Source organism: Triticum aestivum, chromosome 1A (genome assembly GCF_018294505.1).
Source record: "Triticum aestivum cultivar Chinese Spring chromosome 1A, IWGSC CS RefSeq v2.1, whole genome shotgun sequence".
NCBI lineage: Eukaryota > Viridiplantae > Streptophyta > Magnoliopsida > Poales > Poaceae > Triticum > Triticum aestivum.
Genome location: NC_057794.1, coordinates 371003318 through 371016992, shown reverse-complemented (window position 1 = coordinate 371016992; position 13675 = coordinate 371003318).

The following is a 13675-nucleotide window of genomic DNA, read 5'->3' as shown; positions in this document are numbered from 1 at the left end:
AGGACTATCCTTACACTTAACGATATCTAAGATCTAGAGAACATGATCACTAATAACACTTGAGCTAGTCTTAGAGACGAGACTAGGAATCAGGTTTTAATGTTTATCATTCCACATGTGCATGTGAGTTTTCCACTGAATCACATATTCTGGGATCATAACAGTTATAACATAGAATATACTCTTAATTATAAACCTGGAAATATAATAATATAATATTATTGTCTCCAGGGATACTTCCAACACCTATGACATGTAGGGTGTTTGGGTAGGGCAACACGTGATAGGTGTTGGATTATCGATAGGTTGGGATGGCAAGGGTTGCCTTGTCATGCGACATGCCCGTTTTGCGCTCAGGATCGGGATACGCTACAACATCTTCTTCTTGGATGTGTGCTCACGAGAGATGTTCAGACAGTAATCTTAACGCATTGGAATAAGCCTGGATGGCTTCGTGCGACACACCATGACCTTGTGGAGTGGTGGGCTAACAAGAAGGGTGTGGGTGCACTCACTGGCGACATTAAGACTTCATCTTGCTCAACCAATGGAGCTTGTGGACTCACATAAATGACGTGGTGTTCAATGACACTTTCCCTATGGCACTGATGGTGCTGAACAAGATTAAGGGAGAGGGGGTGAATTGAAGAGTGGCACGGCTTGTCTAGTCACTCAGGCTTGTAGATGGTGGTCATTTAACGAGTAGTTGGTAAGTTATTTGTTTGCCTTATGTTGAGGGTGTTGTAGTTGCCACGACATAATCGTATGTGGTATCTTGACCCTTTCTTCTATGTTACCGGTGTGTTCATCTTAGACTTACCCTTAAAAGAAACATAATGTTCAAAACAAAACAAAAACTTAAAATTAAGAAGAGGACAAATTAGAGTCATTATAGGAAAACTAGGAAAGTGAACACACACATGACTTAGGAACACCATGCAAATTAATAATATTTCTTTATTATTTTACATGAGTTGCCCAAATACTTTTTCTTATTCTTATATTATTATTTTGGGTCTATCTAGAACTCAGTCGACTGAGACTTCGCGAAGTCTTAGTCGGCTGATGTCAGCGTCGTAGTACAGGGCGATGCCCCCGATCGATTTCCTGCTTGTTCGTTTGTTTCCCTTGGGCTGGTTTATCATGTATGAGGCTTTTCTGTTTGTCCTTTTTTTGCTTGTCTTCTTAGGTGGGCTGCTTTTGTCCTTCGCTTTCTTCTCCCAAATCGCTTCTCTGGTGTTGGGCTATTTTCTTCCTTACTTGTACGTGGGCAGCCTCGTATTGTTTTCTGTTGTCTTGTTTTCTTTTTGTTTTTTTCTTTGCTTGTATTTGGGTTGTCAAATATGTGTCAATGCTCCCAGCCAATGTGCACTGTTGTCGCAAAAAAAAGAGCCAATGTGCACTGTAGTATGTCTCAAACAAACATAATGCATACAAAAGTGTAGTTGTTCTAAAAAAAGTGTAGTGAGTTTGTATTTCTTTGAGAAGATATTTTTGACACAAAAAAGAAGGAAAATAAATTAAGAAATTGTGTGCAGCCCATGTGTGTGCAAATTGAGTGGCATTATTTTTTAGAAAAATATCCAAAACATCACTAATTTAGAAAAGAAACAACAACACAAATCCAAAATGCAAAAATAAATAGAAAGTACACTTACAAAATAATAAAAGTAGAAGACCTACAAGAATAAAAGTAAATTGGGTGGCGCGTTTGAAAGAAAAAACACCTCTATTTAGATAAGCTAAAAGACCTACAAGAATAAAAGTAGAAGTAAAAGCAGAAAACTAGAAGAAGTGGTAGACATGCAACCGCTATAGGGGCGACACTTGCAGTTGCGGCCTATTGGCAAATGTGCAACTGTCCCCTCCTCTAATAAAATATGCCGCTAAGTTGGTGTTGCGTTGAATACATGCAGTCGAAGTCGGGTCGATACTTGTAGCTGTTCACCTAATGCAGACATGCAACTGCTACCCATCCCCTGGACAAAACACAAGTGAGTTGAAGTTGCACCTGAGGGAAACACTTGTAGTTGTGTGCTAGTGGTAGACATGCCACTGCCCCTCCCCTCTTGTCATTAAAACGACACATAGTTGCAGTCATGTTGAAGACATGCCATTGCAGTCGGAGAGCAACACTTGCAATTGCGTGCCTACCAGCAGACATGCAACTGCGCCATTGCCGAGTCAAAACACCCATTGAGTTGTAGTTCCAGTCGGTGGAGACACTTGCAGTTGCGTGCCTAGTAGCAGACATGCGACTACCGCCTTCCCCCTCATCGACAAAACATCCAAACTGCCCCCACCCCTGACAAAACACCACCAAGTTCTTGTCATGTTTGAAGACATGAAGTTGCAGTCATTGGCAAAAATAAAGGCCCAGCTCCAACCATGTTGGAAGACGTGCAGTTGTAGTCGGGGGATGACACTTGCAGTTGCATGACAAGTGTGGGACATGCAACTGAACCCTTCTTCTCGCGGTCCCTCCGACAAAACAAAAACCAAATTGCAACCAAGTTAAGAAAGACATGTAGTTGGATGACTACAAATGGACATGCAACTGCTCCCCCTCCCTCGTCGTTGCGCCCTCTGTCAAAACAAAGCCCCCCAGTTGCAAGCATTGTTGGAAGACATGCAATTGCATCCGTGTAATTGGACATGCAACTGGCCCCCACCTCTCCCGCCATCACCCTCCAACAAAACAAAGCCCTCCTGTTGCAACCATGTTGGAACACATGCAGTTGCATAACTATAGTTAGACATGCAAATTGGCCCCCTCTCTCTCCTCGCCGCCACCTTCGACAAAACAAAGCCCTAGTTGCAACCATGTTGGAAGACATGTAGTTGCAGTCGGGGGAACGACACTCGCAGTTGCATGACTGGTGTGGGACATGCAACTGACCCCTTCTCCTCGTAGTCCCTCCGACAAAACAAAAGCCAAATTACGACCAAGTTGGAAAGACATGCAGTTGCATGACTATAGTTGGACATGCATCTGCCCCACCTCTCTCTCACTGTTGCCCCCTCCGACAAAACAAAGCCCCCAGTTGCAACCATGTTGGACGGCATGCAGTTGCATGAGTACACTTGGACATGCAACTGGCCCCCTCTCTCTTCCCGCCGCCCCCTCCGACAAAACAAAAGCCCCAAGTTGCAGCCGAGTTAGAAGACATGCAGTTGCATGAGTACAGTTTGACATGCAACTGGCCCCTCCCCCTTGTTGTTTTCCTCTTTGACAAAACAAAATACCTAGTTGCAACCATGTTGAAAGACATGCAGTTGCATGACTACAGTTGGATATGCAACTGGCCCCCTCTCTCTCCTCGTCGCCCCTACAACAAAACAAAAGCCCCAGTTGGAACCGAGTTAGAAGACATGCAGTTGCATGAGTACAGTTCGACATGCAACTGGCCCCTCTTCCTTGTTGTTCCCCAATTCGACAAAACAGAAGACCTAGTTGCAACCATGTTGAAAGACATGCAGTTGCATGACTACAGTTGGACATGCAACTAGCCCCCTCTCTCTTCCCTCCACCCCCTCTGACAAAACAAAACCACAGTTGCCATCAACACAACACACATGTCAACCACACACAAAACTTGATGTCCAAAATCCATAGCTACCAAAACGAATGAGATGTAACTAATCCTCTATTGATCGAGAAAATTACAAATAAAAAATAGCCCAAGAAAAAAAGAAAACTATCTGAAAGAAGAAAACAAACAAAAAATTGAAGAAAAGAAAAAGGAAAAATAAACAGAATGAAAAATAAAAAAGAAAGAAAATGAAATAAAGAAATAAGAGCAACAAACACCCGATGACTCAAAATCTCCCATAAAAACAGGATAAAGAGGACAAAAAGGCTGCACTGCAAAAATAACCGGGATGCAACATAAGAAGCCTACAACCTTATCCCACCCGTGCTAAAAAAGAAAGAAGGCGGCTTATGATGCCTAGCAGCACCACTCACGTGACACAACTAAGTGTTACGTGACCAAATCCAAGAATAGCAATGTGTTTTTGTCAAACAAAGAAGGACGTGAATGACATATAATTATTTTTCATAAAATTAGAATAATATGCAACAGAAAAACTAAAAACTAAAATAAAGAAACAAGGAAAAAATTATGAGAAAAGATGAAGGAAAACAAAACTATAAATGAAAAAGGGACAACCAAATGAATCGAGGAAAATGCCACATAAAAATGTCAAATAACTAGGCAAAAAAACTAACAAAAAATGGAGACAAATTGCACATGAGTTTGGATGCAAACAGTTGTGCACGCGTTGTACCCAATTGTAGTTGCACGTGGTTCCCATAATTACAGTTGCGCAGAAGGGATACATGATGTTTTTTAGTGCTAAAATACAAAGAAGAAACTTTTGTTTCTCTATCAGGCTGACGTAGAAAAGAATTTTACATATAAACATAATTAAAATATTTTGGGGGGTAATACATAAATGATACAAAATAAAAACAATAAAAACAATAGGCAACATAATAAACAAAAAAAATCATGTAGAAAAGACATCAACAAGTTAGAGTAAAAATAGTTCAAGCGTGCCAAAAGGTTTGTTTTACAATATTTTAGATGTTCCATATTTCCAAAATAAAAATTAAATTTTAAAATATAAATACAAGTAAAAACAGGTTAATAAAAGCGACAACTAAATGCACTAAAGTAGAAAAGGAAAAAAGAAATAGAAAGGAAGGGTAAATACACATGAATACATAGAGTGAGCTACCCTAGTGAGCTTCTTACTGTGCACACAAGCCCAACAAAAAAAGATAAATACAATATATTCACATCGAAGGCCTATTGAGAAAATAAAAAAATGAAAAGGACTGCAAGCCAAAACCCATGGCCCAAGTAGGAAAGCAATGCAGCGGCAAAAGGCCCAGTGCTTACTGGGACAAAGCCCGGTATACGTCAGCGCGACAGAACACAGATCAATCAAAGCAAAAACAAATCGTACTGCTAATCTCGTCGACTGAGACTTCACTAAATCTCAGTTGACTGAGATATAGCAAACCCCTATTATTTTAACATTTGGAAATCCCCTCGTTTTGCCAAAACCCGAGCTTAGCCTAGACGTTTAGGCTCCTCGAGTTGAAACCAGCCCATGTAGGTTCAAGTCTCAGACTTGGCATGGGTGCTCGCATTTTACTGGATTTATTTCATGTATTCCCGCGATGTGCCTTTAGTGTGAGATGACGTCCCCGTCAACGACGAAGTATCTGTGGCAATTTCAACAATTTCAAGATTTGTCGCCAAAGTCTCCAAGAGGTTGAGAAGGGTGAGTACATGTGCATGTACGCGAGCGTCTACGTTTGTACTATATTTCTAAAACAAATAACTTATCCAATGTTTCTAAAACATTTCCTTTCTACCGGTTCAACTGCCTGCCTCGATCGGGAGGTTTCAGTGGCGAGATCACGGGGAGTTCAAAATCCTGCGACCTCAGGCTTTGGGCCCATGCATGCAAATATGGAGACGGACCAATCTATGTTTTCGTGGGCCTTTCTCAAGACGCGGATGCGATCGATCTGGGCAGGTTTTTCTAAACAGCAGACCGTGATCGCAGTGATTCCATCGATCAATTCGCCTCGTCCTCGTATGCTACAACACAACACTTGATCGCCGCCCAACCTCTGCACGCCTTGCGGACGCCGTCTACAACTCCGGCACTACCTCCCTTCACCGGGGTTGCCCGCTCCTATGCGGCAGTCGCGGTGACGTTTCCACACCCCATGGCCAGCGTTCCTCTGACAGCTCATGGTGCTGCAGCCACGGGAGGGCCAAGCCCTCGCGCCCCTACGGTCGCAGGGGCGACCCCTGCTCCTTCGCATCCTCTGGCTTCGGCGTTGGGATACTCCGGTCTAACGCATCAGCAGCGGGGACCGGCGTCGGTATACAACTACGGTCTTCCATAGCAGCAACCCTGGTTATGGCCATGGTTGGCAATTCATCTCGCCGTACGGTATGGCCGCCGCCGGAGGACAACCTCCCATGTATGGGGTTCTACCAACCGGGGTGTCCGCCCCTCCGCAGTTCCATCCAAGGAGGGTTGTGGCACAACCGGTTCAGAAACGTAAAAAGAAGAAGCCGCAACATCAACAGTTTGCTGGTGGAGCTTTGCAGCATGGTGTTCATACTACTCCACAACAAGTGCCGGTTCAGCAACACTTTCTGCAACAACCCACACAACAGCTCGTTCAGACATATTAGCAAGGACGTTATCAGCAGGTTGTGCAACCTCAACCAATGATGCCTACGCATGTCGATGCCTCGCCTTTGACGGCTCCAGGGTCTGATGTGCAGGTCGTTTCAGTGCCCAAGGCCAAGGCTAAGAAGGGGGTTCGATGCTGGAAGTGCGCGGTTGATACGCATGCAGCGAAAGATTGCACCGTGCAACATTACTGTTATATTTGTGATAATATAGCTCATCCGACGTTGCAGTGTCCGGTTCTTAAACTCGCTAAGCCCAATGCTTCTTTCTCTGGAATTGGTGCTGAGGAGACTTACTTTGTACAGTTACCAGATTGCGTGGTGAAAGAGCACTTGGCGCCGACGCAGACACCGATAGCACGTCTTCAGGTTACTGGCCTGATGGTACCGGCTAGCGTCGTCGAGAGCCAGATTATCAGGAGATGTCCGGTCCATGATAAATGGAAGTGGGAGGCATTTCAGCATGGGTCCGATGCTTACCTTGTTAGCTTTCCGTCTTTTGAGGATTTGGACAGGGTGGATGGAATCCAGATGAACGTGCCATCAGCTAATGCCTAGATGACTATTACCGCATGGAGATCACAGGAGGTTCCACGTAAGATCGAACTTCAGCAGATTTGGCTTCATGCCGAGGGCGTTCCTCATACGGTTCGCCATTTTTTGGGATTATGGGCCGTTGGTACTCTTATGGGTAAGATGTTGGATGTGGATCTTTTTACTCTCCGACGCCGTGGAGTTGTCCGTATTCTCGTCGCTATGACCAACACTCAGATTTTGGCAAAGGACAAGGATGATGCTGGAACTTTTGTCGCGACGGATGTGGTGGTCAAGCTCAAGGGCTATGCATTCACGTTCAGGAGGGAGCCATAGGGATACAGTCTGGATCCTGACTTTGTTCCGTTCATTTGGAGATGCAAGCATGATGATGCCGGTGATAATAGTGGTGCGAAGGAGAAGGACGACCATATGGACACCTCGGAGCACACTGGCAACCCATCCATTAATTCATCCTTTAGTTCTGCTCCAGCGAATGTCAATCAGGTGCCTTAGGTGCAACGACGGGGGGGGGGGCATCCGGACTCTTCATTGGTGCACCAGCAGCCGACGGGTAAGGTGGCGTTGCAACCGTCGTCACCAACACTGACAGTAGCGACGTAGCCGGTTGCTTCCATCGTGGTGCAGGACAGCGACGTCACGGATGGGCGACGGAACAGGGCTTCGAAGCTACAACCTTCAGCTACTCGGGACGAGCTGAGCAAGCTGGCCCCGGCTAGGCGTGGCACTGAAGGACCGGCTTCACAGCCTTGCAAGCATACATTGGCTGGGCGTGAAACTCAAAGGCCGACCTCGGGAGTACAAGCATGCATGCATGCACAGGATGGGCATGGTGCTAAACGGCCATCCTCGGGTGTGCGGCCATGCATGCATACACCAGTGGCTGATTTTAGGCCCCAGGTGATGACGGACTTGTCCGTCCCAATCATGAAAACACCCGTTGGACACCCTTCAGTCCCTGGTGGAGCCCGCCATGTCCATCCCTACCACTTTCGCTGGTACGACTGGTGCGGTCCCTGACACCCTTCAGACAGCGACCTCGTCACTTGAGCCTGTGGTTGAGACTGTCGGGGAGGGGGTTGCTACTCCATCATCACCCCCTCCACTGGCAGTAGAGCGGGCGCCACGACTTTCGCTAGGGATGACACCTACATGACAGAGTAGTCGGCATACGATTGCCGACGACGGTTCTATGGACACAGATGAGGACTCCATGGCCAAGGCTATGCGGCGTAAGGCAGTGCAGAACCTCGACAACCAAGGTATTACGTCGTCTCCCAAATCCTTTTTAGCCTTTTCCAATACTGCCATATTTTCTAAGTTCAATAATGTGGGTGTTAGTCTTGGAAAGAACGAGAAGCATATTTCTATTTTGACGAACACTTTGAAACATTTGGAATATGACCAATTAAAAGTTACTCCACGTGTTTCTAGCAAGTCATATACCTCTCATACTGATGAGGAGGAGCTGCATGCCACATTAGATGGTCAGCTACTCTCTCATTTAGTAGGAGCGGTTTCAGACGTGGGTCTAGATGAACCTGAGCTTAGTTCATTGATTGAACTTACATCATCTGGACGTAAATCAAAGACCGCATGTTCGAAAAAAGATAGTAAGATCCATAAGAGGGCAAAGTGTTCTAAATCTCCCATTGTTTCCTCATGAGTGGAATGTTTTTTAATAGCAGAGGTCTTCGTGACTTGGCTAAACATCTATTATTTGCGGAATGTAATAGGGAACACAATTTAGACTTTTTGGCTATCTCTGAAACGGGAAGACGTGATTTCTCAGTGAGTCTACTTAACCGTCTTTCAGGCAGGATGGACTTTACTTGGGTTTCACGACCACCTAGAGGTCGTTCTAGGGGCATTTTACTTGGCGTAAATTCAGGCACTATGGATGTTTTGGCTAGTTCGGATGGTGAGTTTCACGTTAAACTCCATATTCGCAACAAGGCCGACAACTTCACATGGACCCTCGTCGCCGTGTATGGGGCAGCCCAGGATGAGTTCAAGGCTGATCTTCTTCATGAATTGGTTAATCTGGCGAAAGATAATCCATATCCCATTCTTATAGGTGGGGATTTCAATTTGCTTCGATTTCCAAATGAGAAAAGCCGTGGTAGGTTTGATAATCATTGGCCTTTCCTTTTCAACACTGTCATTGACAGTCTAGATCTGCGAGAGGTGTCCATGATTGGAAGACAGTTCACTTGGGCGAACATTCTTCCGGAACCGACATATTAGAAAATAGATCGCGTTTTAATGGATACTGACTGGGAATCTAAATTTTCTATGGTGTCTGTTCGTGCTCTACCTCGTATCGAGGCTATATCAGACCACGCACCCATTCTCCTAACTACTGGATTACCACGACCACAACACAGACGCAAGTTCAAATTCGAATTTGGGTGGCTGCTTCGGGATGGCTTCCATGATATGGTCAAGGAGGCGTGGGAGAAACCGGTGGCCGGGCCTACCCCAATACATAGATGGAATAACAAAATACGTGCATTACGTAAATTCCTTGGTGGTTGGGCTAGACATACGGTAGGTTTCCTCAAAAAGGAGAAGCTTCATATTTCATCTATCATTGATGAATTAGAAGCTTTGGCAGAGGTTAGACCCCTATCTGAGCATGAAATCGAGATTAAGAATCATTCGAATGCACATATAGCTAACATGCTGCGTGAAGAGGAACTTAAATGGTACCAACATTCTAACTCTCAGTTTATCCTGAAAGGTGATTCAAATACTAGATACTTCCATGGAGTTGCCAATGGCAGACACATGAAGAAAATTATTCATTCCCTACAACAAGACGAGGGCACAATTGAGGGGCATGAGCAACTGAAATCTTATATCACTAATTATTATAAAAATCTGTTCGGAGCCCCACAGGAAGGTAACTTCTCGATGGATGAGTCCCGAACAGGTGACATCCCCTAGGTCTCTGATGAGGAAAACAGCCTTCTAACAGCCTCATACTCAGAGGAGGAAGTTAGAAAGGCGGTTTTTCTAATGGAGCATAACAAAGCCCCAGGTCCAGATGGTTTCCCCGCTGAGTTCTATCAGAACTTCTGGGATGTCATCAAACCAGATCTCCTTCTTTTGTTTAGCGACCTTCATGCTGGCCCACTTGAATTGTTTCGCTTAAACTTCGATGAGATTATTTTACTACCTAAGGTTAATGAGGCTCAAAGGATACAAAAATATAGACCTATTTGCCTCCTTAATGTTAGTTTTAAAATATTCATGAAGGTTGCGACTATAAGGCTAAATTCGGTTGCTGAACATGTGGTTCGACCTTCACAGACTACTTTTATGCAAGGCAGACACATCCTAGATGGAGTTGTTATCCTTCATGAAATAGTCCATGAACTACACCGGAAAAAGCTGAATGGGGTGGTACTCAAAATAGACTTTGAAAAAGCTTATGACAAAGTCAAGTGGCCCTTTCTTCAACAGACTCTCAGAATGAAAGGATTTTCTGCAGAGTGGCACGCCATGGTCCATAACTTCGTTTCTGGAGGTAGCGTTGCAATTAAGGTTAATGATGACGTTGGGCAATATTTTCAAACGAAGAAGGGATTGAGACAAGGTGATTCGTTATCGCCCATGCTATTTAATATAGTGGCGGATATGCTAGCGGTCATGATTGAGCGTGCCAAGGTTGATGGCCAAATTGCTGGGATAGTAAATCACCTAGTTGATGGTGGTCTCTCTATACTTCAATATGCCGACGATACGATTCTCTTCATGGATCATGACCTCGAGAAAGTGAGAAATATGAAACTGATTTTATCAGCATTCGAGCAACTCTCGGGTCTCAAGATCAATTTTCATAAAAGTGAATTGTTTTGCTTTGGCGACGCTCAAAACGAGGCCCACCTTTACGCTGAACTATTCGGATGTAGGTTGGGCGAATTTCCGATCACATATTTGGGGATACCGATACATTATCGGAGACTCACATATGCTGAATGGAAACACGTCGAGGAGAGATTGCAAAAAAGACTTAGCAGTTGGAAAGGTAAACTGCTGCCTGTGGGTGGAAGATTGGTCCTCATAAATTCAGTACTAAGTAATATGGTATTATATATGATTTCCTTCTTCCAGTTGCCGAAAGGAGTCTTACATAGATTGGATTATTTCCGATCAAGATTCTTTTGGCAAGGAGATAGCGAGAGAAGGAAATACCGACTGGCCAAATGGAGTGTGGTTCGCCGTCCCAAAGACCAAGACGGGTTGGGCATTCATGACCTTGAGGTTAAAAATAGGGCCCTCCTCGGTAAATGGTTGTTTAAATTACTGACATAAGATGGTGTATGGAAACCCTCCTAAGGAGGAAATATGTGGGTTCCAAGGCGGTATCCCAGGTATACTGGAAGCCTGGGGATTCCCATTTTTGGGCGGGTCTAATGGCTACAAAGAAATATTTCTTTCGCTATGGATCCTTCTCGATTAAGGACGGCTCAGAAATTAGATTCTGGGAGGACAAGTGGCTAGGAGATACCACACTCCAGGACCAATATCCAGCTCTATACAACATTGTGCGCCACAAGGATGATACTATTGCCACGGTAATGGAATCATTTCCGCCAAATGTGACATTCAGAAGAGATTTAATTGGACCCAGACTACAATCGCGGAACATCCTGCTCCAGCGGTTGTCCATGGTGCAATTGTCACATGGGTCTGATGTTTTCCGATGGAACCTCCATAGGAATGGCCAATTCTCAGTGGAGTCAATGTATAGAGCGTTAATCCAGTCTGATGTGCCAGTTGATAATAATAAGAAGATATGAAAGATGAAGATACCTCTTAAGAATAAAATCTTTGCATGGTATCTTCATCGCGGAGTCATTCTTACTAAAGACAACCTTATTAAGAGAATTGGCATGGTAGTCCATGATGTATCTTTTGTCACCATGATGAGACAATAAAACATTTGTTCTTCAATGCAAATTGGCTCGTTCTATATGGTCAGTCATCCAGATAGCTTCTGGCTTGTATCCTCCTTGTAGTGTTGCTAATGTATTTGGCAACAGGTTACATGGGATTGATCAAAGGTTTAGAACTCTTCTTAAGGTGGGAGCGCTTGCCGTTATTTGGTCGCTTTGGCTATGTAGGAATGATAAGGTTTTTAATGATAGAAGTACTTCTCTGATGCAGGTTATCTACAGATGTACCAGGACTCTTCGTTTATGGTCCTCTCTACAACGTGTGGAGAATCGAGACCTGTTTACGGAGGTGTGTACACGATTGGAGGATATGGCGAGGGTTACTTTTACCCAACATGGGTGGCAGCATGATCTTAGGATTGGCCCACCTTCGTTTTTCATAAAAGTGAATTGTTTTGCTTTGGCGACGCTCAAAACGAGGCCCACCTTTACGCTGAACTATTCGGATGTAGGTTGGGCGAATTTCCGATCACATATTTGGGGATACCGATACATTATTGGAGACTCACAAATGCTGAATGGAAACACGTCGAGGAGAGATTGCAAAAAAGACTTAGTAGTTGGAAAGGTAAACTGCTGTCTGTGGGTGGAAGATTGGTCCTCATAAATTCAGTACTAAGTAATATGGTACTATATATGATTTCCTTCTACCAGTTGCCGAAAGAAGTCTTACATAGATTGGATTATTTCCGATCAAGATTCTTTTGGCAAGGAGATAGCGAGAAAAGGAAATATCGACTGGCCAAATGGAGTGTGGTTCGCCGTCCCAAAGACCAAGGTGGGTTGGGCATTCATGACCGTGAGGTTAAAAATAGGGCCCTCCTCGGTAAATGGTTGTTTAAATTACTGACGTAAGATGGTGTATGGCAAACCCTCCTAAGGAGGAAATATGTGGGTTCCAAGGCGGTATCCCAGGTATACTGGAAGCCTGGGGATTCCCATTTTGGGCGGGTCTAATGGCTACAACGAAATATTTCTTTGGCTATGGATCCTTCTCGATTAAGGACGGCTCAGAAATTAGATTCTGGGAGGACAAGTGGCTAGGAGATACCACACTCCGGGAACAATATCCAGCTCTATACAACATTGTGCGCCACAAGGGTGATACTATTGCCACGGTAATGGAATCATTTCCGCCAAATGTGACATTCAGAAGAGATTTAATTGGACCCAGACTACAATCGCGGAACATCCTGCTCCAGCGGTTGTCCACGGTGCAATTGTCACATGGGTCTGATGTTTTCCGATGGAACCTCCATAGGAATGGCCAATTCTCAGTGGAGTCAATGTATAGAGCGTTAATCCAGTCTGATGTGCCAGTTGATAATAATAAGAAGATATGAAAGATGAAGATACCTCTTAAGAATCTGTGCATGGTATCTACGTCGCGGAGTCATTCTTACTAAAGACAACCTTATTAAGAGAATTGGCATGGTAGTCCACGATGTATCTTTTGTCACCATGATGAGACAATAAAACATTTGTTCTTCCAATGCAAATTGGCTCGTTCTATATGGTCAGTCATCCAGATAGCTTCTGGCTTGTATCCTCCTTGTAGTGTTGCTAATGTATTTGGCAACTGGTTACATGGGATTGATCACAGGTTTAGAACTCTTCTTAAGGTGGGAGCACTTGCCGTTATTTGGTTGCTTTGGCTATGTAGAAATGATAAGGTTTTTAATGATAGAAGTACTTCTTTGACGCAGGTTATTTATAGATGTACCAGGACTCTTCGTTTATGGTCCTCTCTACAACATGTGGAGAATCGAGACCTGTTTACGGAGGTGTGTACACGCTTGGAGGATACAGCGAGGGTTACTTTTATCCAACATGGATAGCAGCATGATCTTAGGATTGGCCCACCTTCGTTTTTCATAAAAGTGAATTGTTTTGCTTTGGCGACGCTCAAAACGAGGCCCACCTTTACGC